Source organism: Sphaeramia orbicularis, chromosome 3 (genome assembly GCF_902148855.1).
Source record: "Sphaeramia orbicularis chromosome 3, fSphaOr1.1, whole genome shotgun sequence".
Classification (NCBI taxonomy): Eukaryota; Metazoa; Chordata; class Actinopteri; order Kurtiformes; family Apogonidae; genus Sphaeramia; species Sphaeramia orbicularis.
In genome coordinates, this window is record NC_043959.1 from 6,514,043 (window position 1) to 6,533,879 (window position 19,837).

General features: G+C 38.2%; 1 protein-coding gene across 1 annotated transcript in view; it reads left to right on the forward strand.

The window, feature by feature from the left end:
• The first annotated feature begins 228 nt into the window (after positions 1–228).
• The window catches only part of LOC115439140 (SH3 and multiple ankyrin repeat domains protein 2-like), a 515,551-nt gene continuing 495,942 nt past the window's right edge, over positions 229–19,837 (forward strand). The window contains exons 1-2 of the mRNA XM_030162991.1: positions 229–552; positions 16,328–16,423. The gene's annotated coding sequence lies outside the window, so the exon portion shown is untranslated. The remainder of the gene's footprint in view (positions 553–16,327; positions 16,424–19,837) is intronic.

Sequence of the window (19,837 nt, forward strand, 5' to 3'; positions counted from 1 at the left end):
AAAAAATGACGAAGACATCCACAACCACAGCCTCCATCTCCACCTGTCTTGTGGGCAACCGCTCACTTGGTGTCCCTATAATAACCACCTCCCCTCTCTCTCCTCCTCTCCCTCCTCCTCTTCGTCCACCACCAGCAGCAGCCTCTCCATCTCCCTCCTCTGTTTCCGTGTCAGCCAGGCAGAGATGTGCTACCCAGAGCCACGCTGAGTGTCTGTCGCCTCATATTGAATTTCAGCGCAGCGGCAGCAGTCGGGTTTCTCTCCGGGAGATCAGGTTCAGAAAAGCGACTACTGCGCCTCTCCCTCCTCTCCCCCCTCCTCCTCCTCCAACATCACTGTTCTCTTCGGATCCTCAGTGACGACTTTGACGGGAAGTTTTCTTCCGTGGCAGCGCCTGGGCCAAACCGTGCGCCGTGGACCAACCGTGCGCCGTGCGCCTGGACACACGGGAGGATGGAGAGCCGTTAGGAGAAATATAAGAGAAGAGGGAAAAGAAAGCGGACAACGGAACGTAAGGAATAAAACTGTTTGAAACAAAGGACGACGTCCACGGTAAGCATGAAGCTTTGGTTACTTTTTACACCACCTTACACAAAAACACTGCAGTGTACCTTACACTAACACTGCGTGGACTTTGTGGGACTTTCACTTGAGTTTATTGCGCACATTCTCCCACTTTCATTCTATTTTAATCTCCTACAGAGCATATTTTGTGAGATATTATAGTTTCATTTTTATTCCAGAAATTAAATATTAATAATCTTGGTAAAATGAATCAAAATCTAACCCAAAACTTTCCCATAAGGTCTATTTTTGTGATGCCTTTTTATGTTGTTGGCATCTTAAATGGCTAAACCCCAGCCATTTCCCTATAAACCATAATCTATTAGTAATACCACTAAAAGAGAATGTTCACAATTTGGCAACCCAAAACCTGGTGAGTCACTGTTAGTAATAGGTCATCAGGAGTTTTATACCTCCATCAGTTCCACATTTTAGGATTATTAGAGATCACAGGTGTCTCGCTACATGTAAACCTATTATCTATATCTCTCTAATAGTAGTAAGTCATATTAGTAATGCATTTTTGACATTTTTCAAGTTGTATATGTAGGGAATAAATTAAAAAAAAAAATGGATTCTTGCAGAAATGATATGACCAATGGGACCATTAGGAGGTTCAGGTGGACATCAGTCCCCAGGATTAGTATAGAAATCTAATAGATAGTATAGATATATGTAGTGTACATAGTATAGTTATGACTACCTGACAATCCTCAAGGTGTTCTTACTAAAGGCTTATAATGTAACTTATTTATTCTCCAAAAATGAGTACACAGGGTTGTCATAGATTTTATTTGAGTTTTCAAATCATTTGCATTTCAAACATTCCAAAAAATATTTGCTTAGATTCTGTTCATTTCACTGATGAGAGGAAGTCCAGGGCTTGTTATCTCCACCTAAATGCATTTATTTGGTCTCACTGAGGAAGTTTTTAACATGTGAGTTGTAGGTAACACATGCAAGTTCCTTTATGCACAAATATGGCCCTTGAAAATGTTTTGGAGAAAGCCTATTTTGAATGAGATACAGATGGTTTGCCATTTTTAATGAATTGGTTCCATGAAAAAAGCTTGCGAAACACTGATCAGTCATTATTAAAGGTGCCGTATGTAGGATTGTGGCCAAAACTGGTACTGCAATCACATTCATAATACTGTAGAGTGTGGTATCCTCTCCTCCTCCCCCCAGGCTAGGGGTTGCCAGATCCAGCATGAGCGTTTACTTCTAGCGTTTCCACTTTTCCGCTAATCCTTCCACACCATAAATTTCATACAAAAAAATCATCACCAGACTTATAATACATTTATAAGTATAATATTTAATAGGCCAGGACAAACATCCTGCCTACTCAAATGAAAGTTTGCGAAGATTCAGGAGATAGGGAAAAGTTAAATGAGCCTTAGGTTTCACTTTTACTTCCACGAAGTACAAGCGGCACGGATCGCTACTGTACCCCACCACTACTGAACCACGGACGCCAGACTACCGAACCCCCTCCCTTTTGGATTACACACCGCTACATGAAGAGGTCACTTCCACAGAAAACACTGTACTACAAGGAGCTACCATGGCAAGCGACAAGTCCTACACCGGTACCTGGTCTTTTCACCTGTCCCGGACTGGCAGTCTCTTCACCAGGGCCAGGAGAAGAAACTGCAGCCCGGCCCCGGGAGAAGGGACCAGGTGAAGAGACCGCAGCCCCGGCTTTCAGTGGCTCTTACTGGGTGGTCAGACTATCCGGTGTCGGTCTTCAAATTCATCTCCGCTTTCAGCCATCTCCATGTTTCAAAAGCATCTCCTATTACATATCCTTGTTTTGTTTCTTACTTTGGCACGACATATTTGGGAATAATAAGAGTCCTTTTAGGTTTATTAACGTGAGACATTTCTGATCAGAAATGTTCCTGCTGCAGCTCAGAGGGGACTGGCAACCTGGATGCTGAAAGGCCATTGACTTGGTGATTGGAAGACAGGTGATGGGCAGCGCATCAGACCAAAACACACAATGACAACATAAACATAATTTCAGGGTTGACGCTGAGCTTTTCAAATGCAAATATTCTGTCAGTGAGATCAGTATTTGAAATGAGCATGATTCCTTAATGTGTGGTGACAGTCAAGGCAATTTTATAATTACTTAGAACATAATTCCTACATACTGCACCTTTAAGTAACTTAATTTCAGCCCTTCAGGTAGTTTTGCTTGCGATCCTTCCAGTTTTTTGGTTTACATTAACTTAAACTAACAGAAAACACTTGCATTCACCTACACATTTCAGTTGAACACAGGGAGTCTATTTACTGACCTCATCATTTGTTATTACATCTTTCATCCATCTCGAACATTTCCTTGTGTCTTTCCAATCATAAATGCATTGTGTTTGACCTGTATGGTTACAGTCTGTTCTGTCAAACATGTGTTGGAGATATGTTGAACAGGTGTTTCAGATGAGTCATCCTCTTTTTACAGAAGTCTGTAGTGAAACAGAAATTAATTTCAGCTGCATTGTCACAGCTCAACATTGGTTTCACTGTTGGGTTCCACTTATTGAGTCAGTTTGCTTTGTCCCAAATTCTCACTGAAAGGCTAAATTCACAGTGGTATGGACACTATTTAATTTTACTGATTTAGAACCGGTAACTGAATCTGTGGCACTCTCTTAAAACTCACCAGATGTGTTAACCTTAACTGTCAGTTGAAGTTATAGATTTGCCTCTGTCTGTTGGCTTGTTTGTGTTATTTTACCACATTAGTTTCAGTACAAAAGAAATAGGAGTTACAATGACCATTAGTCCCTTTGCATTACCATGTTTACATTGGATAGATAGATAGCAGTGGCGATTTCTCATAGACTGCAAGGGAAGCCCGGCTTCCCCTAAAATTACGAAAATTAAATGGTTAAATATGTACGGTTGTGCTGACATTTTATTGACTACAAATGTGTTAGAACACGTTCATCTCAAAGACGAGTTCGTTCAGAATCAGCTTTATCACAAATCAATAGACGCGATGTTGTTCACTTCTCATACATTCCCGTTGCGCTGTTTTCTCATTCGATCTCTGCTCAGTGCATTTGCCTGTAGACTCCGGGCGTCTCTGGGCTTCAATGGGACTGAATGGAACAGTTTTTTTCATTGCCTCAAAACTGGACGGTAATTGGATGAATGCCACGATGTTGTCCTGCCCCCGGACGTCGGGTGTCTCTGGGGGTGACTGGAGCTGTGGGCAGAGCTCGGCCGGGCTGGACGCCAGAATCCCACGTGCTGATTGGATGATCAGTCGAAAGGCTGAATCCCGTTTTATTGACAGCTGCTTTCAGATCTACTCTTTCACTGACACAGTTCAGTTTAATACCGTCGCACATTCTGCTGTGAATCGAGAGAGAAACCACTGCGAAATTACTTGTTCATTTCTTGCACTGTAAATAAAACACACTCATTGGACTTCCTTGTTTCAATTTAACATAATTTCAGCGTTTTCTTGTTTCAGTTCCATAATTTAATCATTTCTTGTTCGAGTTTAATATTGTTTTGTAGATAGTTAAATCTTACTGTCGGCTAGGTCGGAGTGAAAGGAACATCTCTAGTTTAAAAAGGCGGAAGTCTTGTACCTGTTAGAAATGTTCATCAGAACTCTTGACCTTATATGTGCAACCGTTGTGACGTAACTAGTTATAGACGTAACAAATTAAGCCGGAATTAAAAGGGGTTGTAGATGTCCACTATATTTTTGCCAAAATGAATATAAAGATAGCTTTGCAGCACCTAAAGGCTTCAAATTCAAACTTTATGAACTATTAGGGTCCAAGTACACAAATAAATGAACCAAAGACTAATAAAAGTGGGTTTAGCAAAATATGACCCCTTTAATACCAGGGGAAATTGTTGATCCCAGCTGAAATTGTTGTATCAGTATATCATTTCCACATAGTCTGATGATAACTGTTGTAATCAATTTCAGAGAATTTTAAGTACAAATATTCCAAACTATACATTTAAATTTACCCTAGATCAGTGAATGCTCAACAAATATTTTTGTGGTATTAACTTCAGTCAAAAAATTGGTGAAAATGTCATTTTCAGCTGACTAACTCCACAGTTGATTATCAACTCCAGGACAATCCATTGTCTTTAAGAGCTTTAAGCTACCCAAGCGCGAGATTGTTCTTTTCCAGATGGAAGGACGTCTTGAATTTCAACAAATCTTCTAATTATTTCTTTGCAAGGAAGCGCAAAGGCAGAATTGATGGATAAATGACCAAAAAATTTCTTTGTGGAACATTGTTGAGCAGCTGGCATTTTCAGAGCATGAATCCAAGCACATGCAACACTTTTTCTCCTTTGGATGTTGGATGATATGATCCTGAATGGCAGACCACACGGTCACACACAGATGTTCATCCTTTTCCAAAAATAGTCATCCAGTTTGCCTGTCATATCAACCACTGCTTCCTTCATCTGTGATAGCAAGTGAAACCTGCCTTTTAATACTGGCTAATTTACTTAAATATCAGGTGTAAAAATAGAGGTGGGTGGACGATCGCATTTACCTAGAAACGTTTAATTAATGCTTATGGGTTTACAGCCCACACCTGCTATCTTCCTCTGGTGTTACAGTACAGATCACACCACACTTTGCTCTTCCTTCTCCGTATCTATCTTGGAAAAACATGTTTCCCATTTTTTTCTCCTTGTCCACATATGTGCACTGGACACTCCAGAAGATGATACATGCTCAGTTGCACTCTTCAGTTCACTGATGTGGCAACGGGCTTTCATGTTGACAGTAATCTGAAAACAGGTCAGGGGTCAGGGGAGTAATTTCTGAGCTGTTTTCTCCTCTTCACTTCCAATTTGTTGGTGTATTTCTGGATTGCAATGACCTGGACAGTGATTCTTTATAAATTACAGTATATTACAGATTTGTTTAATGGGGCTAAATGTTTTATACAGTGTAGTTTATCAGGATTCCTCATATTTTAAATTCTCTCTATCCTTAGTGTATAATAAATTTGTCTCATGTTACATTGTTGTGGCACAAAAACTTTACTTTTCTGGGTTTTTTCTTTGAGTTGTATCAAGTACAAAACATCATATGATTCTTAAGAAACATGAAAAGTTGTGTTTTTATTACCTCCGCCAAGGAACGGTAGAGGTTATGTTTTCATAGGGCAGGGGTCTCAAACTCATTTTCTTTCAGGGGCCACATTCAGCCCGATTTGATCTCCAGTAAAATAATAACATAATAATCTATAAATAATGACTACTCCAAATTTTTGTCTTTGTTTTAGTGCAAAAAAACCCCCATTAAATCATGAAAATACTTACTTTTATAAACTATCCAAACAAAAAAGATGTGAATAACCTGAAAAAAACTGAAATTTCTTAAGAAAAATAAGTGTAATTTTAACAATATTATGCCTGAACTTAGCATTTCTACATGTATATTATGGATTGGATCTACAAAGACACTGTTGTTTGTCCATCAGTCTCATTGACAACCTTGACTTCAGTTTCTGTGGGTCCTGGAGTGGCTAGTCAGCTCAATTTTTGCCCTGAAGTATCTGCCACAAACACACTAAATACTGAGTTAGATGCAGAAAATTGTTAAAATTGTGCCTAATTTTCTTTAGACATTTCAGGTTGTTCATATTTGTTCAGGTTATTCACATTTTATTGTTACAGGATAGTTTGTAAATGTAAGTATTTTCATAATTTAATGTTATTTTTTGCACTAAAACAAAGACAAAAATTTGAAGTTGTCATTATTTATAGCCATAGTGTAATATTTTTTTCACATCAAACTGAGAAGAAAATACAGAGTCATTATTTTTTGTAGGTTATTATGCTGTTATTATTTTACTGTAGATCATATTGCATCTGTATGTGGAACCTGAACAAAAATGAATTCGACAGCCTTGACTGTGGAATTTTTGCACTTTGCAAATTCATCCCATGGGCCGGATTGGAACCTTTGGTGGGCCGCATTTGGCCCCCGGGCTGCACGTTTGAGAACCCTGGTGTAGGGGTTTGTCTGTCTGTCTGTTAGATAACTCAAAAAGTTATTGACGGATTTGGATGGAATTTTCAGGAAATGTTGATACTGGCACAAGGAACTAATGATGGGGCTGATCTGCTTTAGTGGAGGTCTGCGCACTCCGAGTGCTTTTCTAGATCGTTATGTGTCCATGTGAAAACCGTAAGAGCTGCCACAGTGATTGGAAATAGACTTCTGCTCTTTTGTATGCATTAGCTTGACCACCTGCTAGGGCTGTGCAATTAATCGAAATTCGATTACGATTTCGATTATTACACGCAACGATTACAAAAATTATGTAATCGAGAAAAAACGATTATTAATTTTGAGTTGTTTTAATTCACGCGCATGCAAGCTCCCATGATCTGCTCTGCCCCGCCCCCCTCTAAGCTACTGCTGCCAGCTAGCCGGCAGGTCCACCCCAAGAGGAAAGTTGTACCTAGCGACCTGGAAAAACGGCAAGAGAATCACAGCAGAAGTGCTTGGTAAACAAAAAAGGCAAGTCCAATTCAATTGTATGGAATCACTTTGGGTTTGATGAAGAAGACGAAGAGCAAAAACACATCACGTGCAAAAAGTGTTGTGTAGTTGTGTCTGCACCGACCGCTAACACAACAAACCTTTGTAACCATCTAAAGTTTAACCACCGCCACCTTTATCATAATCTTATGAAAAACTAAAACACATAAAAACAACTCCGTTTACAACTTCGCCCGCAATGCAATCTTCAGTCTCCGAATCTCTTTACGCTGTAACTCCCGTATTAACCTAACCCTAACCCATATAACCCTAACGTGCGTATTCTAGATGGCTGATGTATACAGAAGGCCTGAACTGAAACCTCACGGCACGCCACTGAATTTACTGTTTCATATTACATTGAACATACTGGAATTTATAATTTGCACTTTGCGTGAGGTTTTTTTTTTTTATTGCTACAGTTCTATGGCAAGTCTATAGCAGTTTAATTACAGTGCACTATTTATTTACAAAAGGAAACATACTTGAATTTACAGTACACTTATTTGCATTCAAAGATTTTTTTGTTTCGTACAAAAGTGAACATACTTTGTTTTAGTGATTAAAAGCTTTATTTATGTTTAAAGAGTATATTTTACATTGTTTTGCAAGAAAAAAATAAACAACTTTAAGGTTAACAAATAATCGTTTTTAATAATCGTGATTTCAATTATTGCTAAAATAATCGTGATTATTTTTTTTCCCTATAATCGAGCAGCCCTACCACCTGCTGTTGCTGCCACATCCAAAGTTCAGGTTTTACACAATGGGCATTATGTGCCATGAAAGTTTATATATTTGAAATGATTTTTGAATAAAAAAACACATGTATTTTCAATAACTTTGTAATCTAGATTCATGTATTTTTGGACTTAAAATGACTATCCATGTCAGCTAATCCAGCCAAAAGTTGTTGTAAGTCAGTTTGAATTTTCCATTATACTTTCAGAGTTCAGGTAAAGCACCAACGAAGCTCATTTCTTCTTGTTCAGGTCACAATCAAAGTTATAGTCTCCTTGAACTCACCCACAAATCCTGCTATGGTGGAAACAGATCAATTGTTGTTATCCTGAAAACCCCGCAGAAGCTGAAATCAGGTAGAAATGCCAGAATTTGATCCATACATGTTTCCACTGCAGCTTTCTCTTCTCAGTCCAAATCAAAGATTAAATTTAAATATAAGTGGCCTGACGCCTTTTCACTGAGGCCAGGTGAAGCTGCCTTTCTGAGCCTCTTTGTCAAGTATTGGAGTAGAGAAGTAGATCCAAAGATAGATAAACTACAAATGCAAGATTAAAATCTCCATTTAATCTTGGGCTTTGAAGGGAGACCAGAGGCTGATCTAATTGAATGGAATCCCATTGGAAAAGAAGCTCAGTTCCCTCGCTAACCAGGTATTTGTTAAAACCTGTTAGTTCTTGAATGATCTTTAGCATCTAATCCATAGATTGTCAAATTACAACACCACCTGAAAAGATCTAATATTAACTCAACAGTTTGAGGTGTTGCGATAGGTGAGGCCCATTTACAGTAGCTCATAGTCTTTATAAAGCTTAACTATCTTCTTTACATAATCAAAAACAAAGATATAAACAACCAAACTTTCCAGTCTCTCCCATCAAGACCAAGAAATCCAGTCAGCTGATCCAGAAGACATCCAGTCATCAAAATTAGGTAAAGAGTTAGTGACAGCAGAGAATTGATGTGATTGAACTAGAGACACACTGAAGCTTAAGCCCATTAGCCCCAGGTTAGCTGTTAGAAAAGTGAACCGGATTAGACTGAACCCTTTTGTCTTTAGTCCTAGTATCTTTGTTAGAGCTACATGGTCGGTTTTCTACAACCTATACAGTTCAGAGAAGAGGGATGACTTCCTGTTTCTTTCCAGACCATTTGATTTATAATATACTAAAAGGTAAAATGGAATTTTTGCCCAGTGATATTAAAACACTCCCTTTTTTGTACCTTTATAGGATACCAATTCAGTCATAAGACAGTTCTATTTAGCAGGGTAGTGAATCAAGAATACAGTCCTAATTCTTGAGGCTTACTGTACTTGGACAGATTACACGGCAGTATGCAGCTGGATTGAAAGTCATTCTGGGAAATTTAGCTCTTTTTTTTTTTTTTTTTAAAGAAGAGTCAATTTGCTATCCTATCATAATAAAGATAAATGTTAGAAAATCAGACAGTAAAGGAAATGGAAACCATGAACACTGCCAGCAACTCAGCTGGTACAAATTGACCCTGAAATCTCTTGAGAGCGTGAACCTCTTCCTGCTCCTCATTTATCTTCGGTCTGACACAAGACCGAGGGGGAAAAGGCAGTGTGTGCATGTGTGAGGGAAGGAGAAAGAGGCAAAATTAAGATAGAGCGACAAAGACAGAGGTAGAGACATCTTTGGATTTTGTCATCTGCAATCATCAAAGTAGCCTTCAGGGACATGAGTCCAATCACTCCATCAGCCCCTCTACGTGGAATCGGCTTGGCTCGACTCGACTCAGGTACCAGGTCCTATTCCTGGAGACCGTTTCCATTACAGGATACTACTAACTTTACAATACCTGGATGTCATAGCGATGCGGCGCGTTACTTCCATGTCGTCTGCTCAGAGAGTTGCTGATAGAGTCTCTTGTTGCATGTTGTCTTGTCAAGCTCATGCTGAATTTTTATGTCTGAACCTCCTCGACAAACCATGGTGTAGTTTTGTGGGCTGTCATTATGTGGATTAACCTACCGCTATATTTACTGTAAACTTCCGCATCTGTTTTTTATAAAACGGCGGGTCACAGAGACAACTGTCTGACCAATCAGTGGTCTGCAGTGTTTATACATCACATTTTAGTATCTGGTCCCCTGTCCTGGAACCTCGGTGGAGGTGATACCAAAAAAGTAGTACCGGGTACCAGATTCCAGGCCCTTTTTCATAGTGGAAATGCAAAAAGGCTGAGTCGAGTCGAGTTGAGTCGAGCCAATACCACGTAGTGGAAACGTGGCATAATAAATATATATGGTGAGTTGAGAGAGAGACAATACCAATCCATAAAAGACATGACAAACTGTGAGTCTGAAACTGAAGCACTGTGGTACTGTTTATCTTTCAAATGTTCATTGTGGTTGGTTTCAGATGCTGCAGCTCTTTCATAATTTGTAGTTTGAGTTATTGTTTGTTCAGTATTAATTGTCAGCCTTGTAAATCCAAGCTGGACTGACTGTACATATCCTGACCAAGGAAAATAAAATTCTCACTTTGTGCAGTAATCTACACCTGGCTTTTCTGCCTCCATCCATAATAATATACATTATATAGACTAAATGTCATCTAAAATTAATGTTTATTTGCAACCTAGTATAGCAAACCATTACATGATCAAAAACAAATTAATTTTAGTAAAAAAAAAAGTCTCCATTTTGAATGTCTGAGGTCGCCAGAAATTTGTGATGTTAAAATGGGGTCATGGGCCAAAAAAGGTTGGGAACTAATGGCTTATATGGAAGGAGACAGACGGACCAAAGCAGGGAAGAAAAGAGGGTGGAAAGCTATGAAAGAGCCTGCACAAACAAACTGAGGATGGGAGGGAGGAGGTGGATGACAATCTGTTGTGCTTCCAAATTTTCTCATTTCACTCCTGTGTGGCCTCTCCTGCATTGACTAGCATCCACTGAAAAAGAAAAAGACTTGATCTTTAGTCTTGGCAGGGAATCCCCAGCACGCCCACAGCCTTCTCAGACTGAGATTCATGACAAAGATGCTGTGTGGTAGACGATGGATGCTAGATTTGGGGACAGAGCCTGTCACATGTTATCAAACAGCATGGTGTCTACTGATTTAGTTTTATCAGACATTAGAATCTGTATCTGGAATGAGCAATCTGAAGATGCAGACTGTAGGACTTAAACTCAGACCTGGTTGGCTTGGTAACAGCATATATGGCTCAGTTTAGTTTGAAATGACACATATCAATCATGCATTTGATTGGCTGCTGAGTCAGAAATGTACATTAGTTCTACAGAGGACAAAAGGGGACTGGAAGACATGACGAATTCGCAGCCTTTAAATGTCCACAGACTAAGACACTGTTGTGTCTCCTTCAGCATCACAGTGGACAAAAACATGAGTCAGGATAGACTAGTTGTACAGTTGTTTGACTGGAACGTATTTTAAGTCATTTGGATGATGATTGAAGGGATGTAAGAAGAATACAAAAGTGAACATCCACCTCCTATCCCTTGATCCAGTCCAGTAGGTGTCAGTGGTCCAACCAATTATCCCAATGTTTTTTAACCTTGGGGTCAGGACTCCACGTGGGGTCGCCTGGAATTCAAATGGGGTCGCCTGAAATTTCTAGTAATTGATAAAAAAAAAACAAAAAACAACTTAACAAAAATATATATGGTGAGTTGATAGAGAAAATCCCAATCCATAAAAGACATTACAAGCTGTGAAGCTGAAACTGAAGCACTGTGTTACTGTTTATCTTTCAAATGTTCATTGTGGTAAGTTTAAAAATTCTCACTTTGTGCAGTAATCTACACCTAGCTTTTCTGCCTCCGTCCATAATAATATACATTATATAGACTAAAAGTTGTCTAAAATTAACGTTTATGTGCAACATAGTATAGCAAACTATTACATGATCAAAAACAAATGAATTAATTTTAGAAGAAAAATGTTTCCGTTTTTAATGTCTGGGGTCACCAGAATTTTGTGATGTTAAAATGGGGGCATGGGCCAAAAAAGGTTAGGAAACAATGAATTATCCAATGACAGATTCACTGTTTACAATTATTTGTCTCATGTCTTTATCCACTTTTACTCTGATGAAGTTGAGCAGGGCAATAAAACAGCAATTATGAAACAATATTATTTTTAATGATATGCTAAAAATGTAATAAATAACTAGTCGATCAATAAAAACTCTCTTATTATTTAGAGTTGACCAATTGTTTTTGGAGTTGGGGGTGGTTTATGTTTTACTTCATGGAGACATGGAATGAACGTTTATGGAGCTGTTTCTGACTGAGTGCTCCACATGTTAAGTAAAATCTGAAAAAGTCTTTTTGGTGGAGGGCATGTGTTAACTAATCAACTTAAATTGATTGGATCATTCAACCTCAAAAAGTAATTCAAATGCTCAGACCTACTTCAGCTAAAATACTTGAAACATGTTCCCATGCTTTATTGTTTTGCTTAATTTCACTCATACATATTTTGAAAAGTTACAGTTTGGCAAGCATTTCTCATGTTCTGACCATAAAGAATGGGTTAACATCTCAAATAACCATCTTGTTTCTTAAACTCAGGACCAGAAATCATCCTTTAGACAGAAATAATGATTGCAAAATGTATCATGTTAATTATCAATATTAGCTGTTATGAAATCATCATAATCCTATATTTTATAAACTAAACATATGTAAAGGTATATTCACTGGTGTTCTCCAGTCCCCCTTTTCCCTGGGAGTTTTCTGTCCTGTTGCTGAGAACCACCTGATTCAGCTAAATTCTATGGTTAGATGCGTGGGGAACATTGTCTTTTCTGCGCTGCTGCTCTTTGTTACAATGTGGATGCACAGGCTTTGTCTTTGTCTTTTCTTTCTGCACAGTATTGTCTCATGAAACAAGGAAAAATGGCCACTATCACGGAGAACTTCAGCATTGACAAATACAAATAGCTCCTTAATTATTTAAGTGTTTTAGTTAATTATTCTGCACTAGGCTGATTTGGGAGGATATAATTGCAGAAATGAAATGTATGATTCATAATTGTGTTTTTCATTAGTTTATAATCACCTGAAAATTTGACTTTTCGTTTACCTTAGAATAGCCATTTGTATCTCCAGAGGGTGTAAATCCTCTTCCACAGAGTCCAGCATGTTTTAACAGTAGCTCACAATGTTGTTTTTTCATGGTCCTGTAGCAGGTGACATCCAGCCCTGAGGCTCATTAGATTACTAACTATGTTGGAGGACCAGAATTACTATCACCTGAACTAAAAAAGCTGATTTGGTTGACACTAATAGTGGCTCTAATGAGGGCCTTTCACATTTTCTGGGCCATTATTAAAATGAAAAATAAATAAATAAATAACTAGAGATGTTTCTGAAAAGGATTCACTTTGTAAAACACAAAGTTATTTTGTGAGTTACACATTTTAATCAGTGCGCATTATTATATTTGATAAATTTAGATTTTAATCCGTTAATCTATGGATCAGAGTCTTTGTCCTCCATACCTGGTATCAGTATTAGATCAGTGCATCCCCAGATGTAATTTACAGTTTCACAGCTAAATGCCATCAGTGTTGGGGAGACTTAAACTACATGTAGTTAAACTACATTTTGCTGTAACTTGCTGGTAGTTAAACTACATTCATATTTTGTGTTGCGTTCAAGTACTTTTTGTGTTATTTTTTGTAGTTTAACTACTCAATTTGCAAACTGCAATTTTGGGCAACAACATAAAATAAAGGTTTTTTATTCATTTATTTTTTTGTAATATAAATTGCATTTCACAATTGAACACAAGACAGTCCCTTTTTCTTTCATCCTGATCATGATCATGACATCACAGCCAGCGCTGCCTCTGATTGGTTTGCCCTGGCAGCATTCGAATGCTTCGCAGATGTGCGATCATTACTAACATGTGGTTGTCACCACCATGGACAACCCTCCCGCCAGTGCCATCCCTGATAGCGACGTGCCACCCCAACCATGGCCATATTTTGTTTCAAATATACAGTGGGGAAAAAAGTATTTAGTCAGCCACTGATTTTACAAGTTCTCCTACTTAGAAAGCTGAGAGAGGTCTGCAATTTTCATCAGAGGTACACTTCAACTATGAGAGAGAAAATGAGAAAAAAAATCCAGGAAATCACATTGTAGGATTTTAAAGAATTTATTTGTAAATTATGGTGGAAAATAAGTATTTGGTCACCCACAAACAGGCAAGATTTCTGGCTCTTACAGACCTGTAACTTCTTCTTTAAGAAGCTCTTCTTTCCTCCACTCGTTACCTGTATTAATGGCACCTGTTTGAACTCGTTATCTGTATAAAAGACACCTGTCCACAGCCTCAAACAGTCAGACTCCAAACTCAACCATGGCCAAGACCAAAGAGCTGTCGATGGACACCAGGAAGAAAATTATAGACCTGCGCCAGGCTGGGAAGAGTGAATCTACAATAGGCAAGCAGGTTGATGTGAATAAATCAACTGTGGGAGCAACTGTAAGAAAATGGAAGACATACAAGACCATTGATAATCTCCCTCGCTTTGGGGCCCCACGCAAGATCTCATCCCGTGGGTTCAAAATGATCATGAGAACGGTGAGCAAAAATCCCAGAACTACACAGAGGTACCTGATGAATGAACTGCAGAGAGCTGGGACCAAAGTAACAAAAGCTACCATCAGTAACACACTACGCCGAGAGGGACTCAAATCCTGCAGCACCAGGCATGTCCCCCTGCTTAAGCCAGTACATGTCCAGGCCCCTCTGAAGTTTGCCAGAGAGCATATGGATGATCCAGAAGAGGATTGGGAGAATATCATGTGGTCGGATGAAACCAAAATAGAACTTTTTGGTAAAAACTCAACTCATCGTGTTTGGAGGAAGAAGAATGCTGAGTTGCATCCCAAGAACACCATACCTACTGTGAAGCATGGGGGTGGAAGCCTCATGCTTTGGGGTTGTTTTTCTGCAAAGGGGACAGGACGACTGATCTGTGTTGAGAGAAGAATGAACGGGGCCATGTATTGTGAGATTTTAAGCCAAAACCTCCTTCCATCAGTGAGAGCATTGAAGATGGAATGTGGCTGGGTCTTCCAGCATGACAATGATCCCAAACACACCGCTCGGGTAATGAAGGAGTGGCTCCATAAAAAGCATTTCAAGACTTCAACCCCATAGAAAATTTGTGGAGGGAGTTGAAAGTCCGTGTTGCCCAGCGACAGCCCCAAAACATCATTGCTCTAGAGGAGATCTGCATGAAGTGTGTGCAAACCTGGTGAAGACTTACAGGAAATGTTTGACCTCTGTCATAGCCAACAAAGGTTATGTTACAAAGTATTGAGTGGAACTTTTGCTATTGACCAAATACTTATTTTCCACCATAATTTACAAATAAATTCTTTAAAAATCCTACAATGTGTTTTCCTGGATTTTTTTTCTCATTTTGTCTCTCATAGTTGAAGTGTACCTCTGATGAAAATTACAGACCTCTCTCATCTTTCTAAGTAGGAGAACTTGCAAAATCAGTGGCTGACTAAATACTTTTTTGCCCCACTGTACCACATGTACATTCTCAATATAACGCTGAAAATAAAAAGTAGTTTGCTAAAACTACTTTTTCTAGTCATAGTTTTACAAACTACATTTCTCCAGGGGTAGAATTGTAGTTTGTTTGAACTACTGCCATGATGAACTACTTATAGTTTTACAGGCCACACTTGCACAGTAACCTCCCCAACACTGCATACCACTACATATTAAACATCAATCCCTTAATATAAATGTATAGAATATGTTGGAAAAAAGCTGGTCATTGACACATCCAGCAGATATTGGCCAATATTGAGGACCAGCCCTGTTTTAGGTCATCTACTGAATGTGATTAAAGTGGGAACTTTCAAACCAAGTCAGTAAGTTAAAAGCTGCTGAACTATTGTGTTGATGTGATTGAAAAAATACGGTTGTGCATTCTTTCTAAATACTGAGTATGACAGTTTGAAGAACTACCACTTTCACTTGACCTTGGCCCAGGTCCTGATGTTGTCCTTTATAGATAATGCAGCCTGACCTGCAACCAATACCAACTACAGATTTTATATCGTACCAACTGTCAAATCTCTTCAGTTACTAAATCTGAACTTCAGAACTAGTTTCAACATACTGCTCGTTAGGGATGCACCGATCTGATACCAGTATTGGGCATCGGCTCCAATACTCAGTTTGTGTACTCGCATTCGTACTTGTAAAAGATATCTGATACAAATGCACCGATACCACTTACGGCTGTGTGACATTCACAGTTCAGTGCAGCAGGTAACAGGTGGAGTAATGTGTGGGGAGTGTGAATAATGTGGAGATTTTTCAAAATAAATGATGGTGATAAAAGTAACGCTGACTGCAAGTAACATTAAAGACACAGACAAATACGGATGCAGCGTTCTCTTCATCCTCTGTGTACATTCCATCCATTTTCCAGGTGCTGGTGGATGCGTACCCAGACGGAGAATACCAGCGGGAGGTAGAGGATCTGTCAAAGAGCGACTGTGTGCGGTGCGGACCGCTGTCAGCGGAAGTGAGAACCAAATTTATTGCTCATTTATCTTTTCCCTACCTGCTGAAGCTTCGCTTTTAAACCTTACCAGCGAAAACACTGCAATATTAGTATCCTGTCGTCTTCCTGTTTGTTATTATTGACTTTCTTCGTCTTCTCAAAAAACTTTACTCTTCTTCATGGTATTTGTCCAGTATGGTTAATTAAGAGCAGTGCCCCCTGGTGGATTAATTGAGAAATGCTCATTCCAACACATTAAATGTCAGTAGTAGCACCTTGTTCCGGTCAGATAAATGACAACAACAATAAAGCACATTTACAAAAGGAACTAACAACTGGAATGGGATTATTAAGTACTCATATCGGTACTCGGTATCGGCAAGTACTCAAATGTAAGTACTCGTACTCGGTCTGGAAAAAAGTGGTATTGGTGCATCCCTACTGCTTGTCACATACAAGACCTTGTGATGTGTGTGTTCTCAGATCTCTTAACTTTGCCCCGTACCCTCTGCAAATCAAACAGTAATTGTGGATTTGTCTGTCTGAAACAGTCTCCTCCTATTAAATCAGTGGAATCTGTAAATAGCTTTACAAAACTTCTTAAACCCCATATTTGCTGACTTACTTTTACAGTAATGGGGATGTAATTGTATTGTACTTTGTGTGTATGCCTACTCTGTTGATATTTCTGTGTATATATTTTGTGCAGCACTTTAAAAGGTGTTGTAAATAATAAATACATTTTTGCTTACTTACTCTTCAAAGGGCATTAGATACTAGACATTTCAGCTTTATGACCTCCCCATAAAAGTTTTGACACATTCATTTGATGCCTATCTGCAGCTTTTTTTTCCATTTCTACACATACACCATCAATATTAATACACCTTTTTTTCACTTTTGAGTGGACTTATGCAAGCAGTCAGATATCCACTGTGGAGTTGTTAGTGAGCAGTATGCCTTGCCGGTAGCGCTTTGTTAACCTTTTCTTTCTTTTTCAAATGTAAATGTTTGGGATATTTTATTAATGCAGAGTGGTGCAACTGCTTTAGTTTCTACAGTCAGTATGGGCTCATGGGTCCTCACAGGTTCTTGTTAATTTCAGTGCTTGTGTGTGTTTTTCTAGCTGTACCTTCACTGTAAAGGTCTTTCCTCTGATGCATTCTGCTGCATGTTCTACTTCTTTTTTTTCCGGATTGACCAATTGCATTGCTAAGGGCAGTCACACAGGACAGCAAGGCCACACAACCATGAAATCCTACTTCGATTATAAACACAGCTCTACACAAAAATGTTCAGAAGCATTGAAATGGGCATGCAGTCACCATGGTTACCAGCTATATCATAAGCCGCGTTACTGGGAAGCCTAATGGTTTTTCTGAGAAGATGATGCAATATACGTTGGGCAGCTTCAGGATGCTACTGTTGTAATTTCTCAAATTGGATTTGCCTTTATCTTTAATATAAAGCCCCTGTTGCAAAGGCATTAATGTCACAAGATTATCATATTGAGAGGTTTGTATGTAGGTGGCAATCTGTTGTGCCAGCTTTATATTCTACTGAAAAGCAAACTGAAAAGCTTTTATTAGATTTTTATGTCTTCAAACTGAATTTATCTGATTGGAAGAAGCAATGTGCATTTATTTACACCATGATTGCACATTTTTATTTCAAATCACACTGTAAACCTGGACTTTGTATTTACTAAAATGCTTTAATTACAATGTACTTAAATGATTTAAGTTTTATTGCATTACTATAAAATGTTAAGTATATTCTACTAATTTGTAGAGCCAGTCGAAAGTATGAAAAAGTTTAAGTTGAATGGATTTAAATCACTAAGTTTTAGTCCTAACCACACCTTTTTATTTCCGCATTGCATTGTGGGTATTGGGCATGTTGTTGAAAATGTGTTATTGTTCTGTGCAGGGATTCAGCGGGGTTGTGGTGTTAGTATTAATTTTGGCCTAATGTCTGTATTGGTAATGTTTATTGGCCTTTTTGTGTTTGTTTTTTGTATTTTTGTAGAGCTGCACCATGAATGAGAGCTATAGGCTGAACAATGGTTGTCCTTGTTCATCCATGATCATTTCTGTTCTATGTAATTTTTTATGTCTTACCTGATTAAAAGCACTTCCTTTACTGGCAAACTGAGCTAAGTCCCTGCTTAAGTTCCATCCATGCTACAATATATTAAGTTTAATAATCATACGAAGGAATTTATGTTGCAAAAGATTTTAATTTATATCTATTTGGAATTGAGTACAATGAACTGATGATATTTAGTCTAATGATTATACAAAGGAATTGACATTGCAACAAATTTTGAGTTAAATTAACTTGGCATTTAGTGTGTTGTACTTAAAATAGCAATTCTATTCAAATCAAGCATTTAAGTTTAATACACTTAAGCTTTCATTACTCACTACTTATTTTTTTAAGTCAATGGGTTACCTCATCCTGTGCTTAAAAGTTCAGAAGGAATACACAAACTTAATCTAGTCGCCTGACACAAAAATAAATGTGATAATTATAAAGGCAGTTTTTTTCTGTGCACATATTTAGATTTCTTTTCCCCATAGAGAACAGCCTTATATGTTGTCAAGATCCCCTCCATGGGTTTCCTCTGAATAAAAGCCAACAAGCAGCCACTTCTCAAGGCAATTCATCATACAATCATGAGTGCTTTTGTATTACTCATTTACTACATTCATAAGATAACTACTGAATGTGTTAATTGTGGTGAATCACAGGGGCATTTGATTTTCTATTAAAATTTCCTCAGAAGAAGGGCTCCTAGTCATTCTATCACATCTGTAACTTTTTCTTTTTAGTGTATTCTTAGAAATGTGAGGGTTCTTCATATGAGACTTTAGAAATACTGAAGCTGCATGTGTAGAAGTAATCAAATCACGGACGCAGACTTCATTTTTTGTCAACAGGGACATAATCTCACTGCTTGTGTATCACTGCTCTACAATTTCTTAGAAACTATCTGCTTCAGACATTAAATGTACTAAATCCTACATATTTTAATAGGATGAATCAGAAAACAAATAATAGAAGTGCTGGTTAGCTCATGTTTTCATTATATATGATGGTGTGTTATTATACATATGCTGTTGGTTTATGTACATTTATACAATGGATTTATAAATGTTCCACTAGAAAGAACCTGAAAAGTGAATGTATTACAATGTACAGACAGTGTTTTGAAGTAGATCTGGTTGCTCTGAGACAACTATTCCTTTTGACTAAAACCCATTCTCACATTAATCCTCAGAATTTCACATTTTGGCCCAAGACTGTATCTGTGAAACTACAACCAACTACCACTTTTGACTAAATTTGTCTTTATTAGTGACTCAAATTTGGTAAAGTTGAACTATTTTTGTTCTGGAAGCATTTTACTTGTAGACCAGTGTATTTAATGTT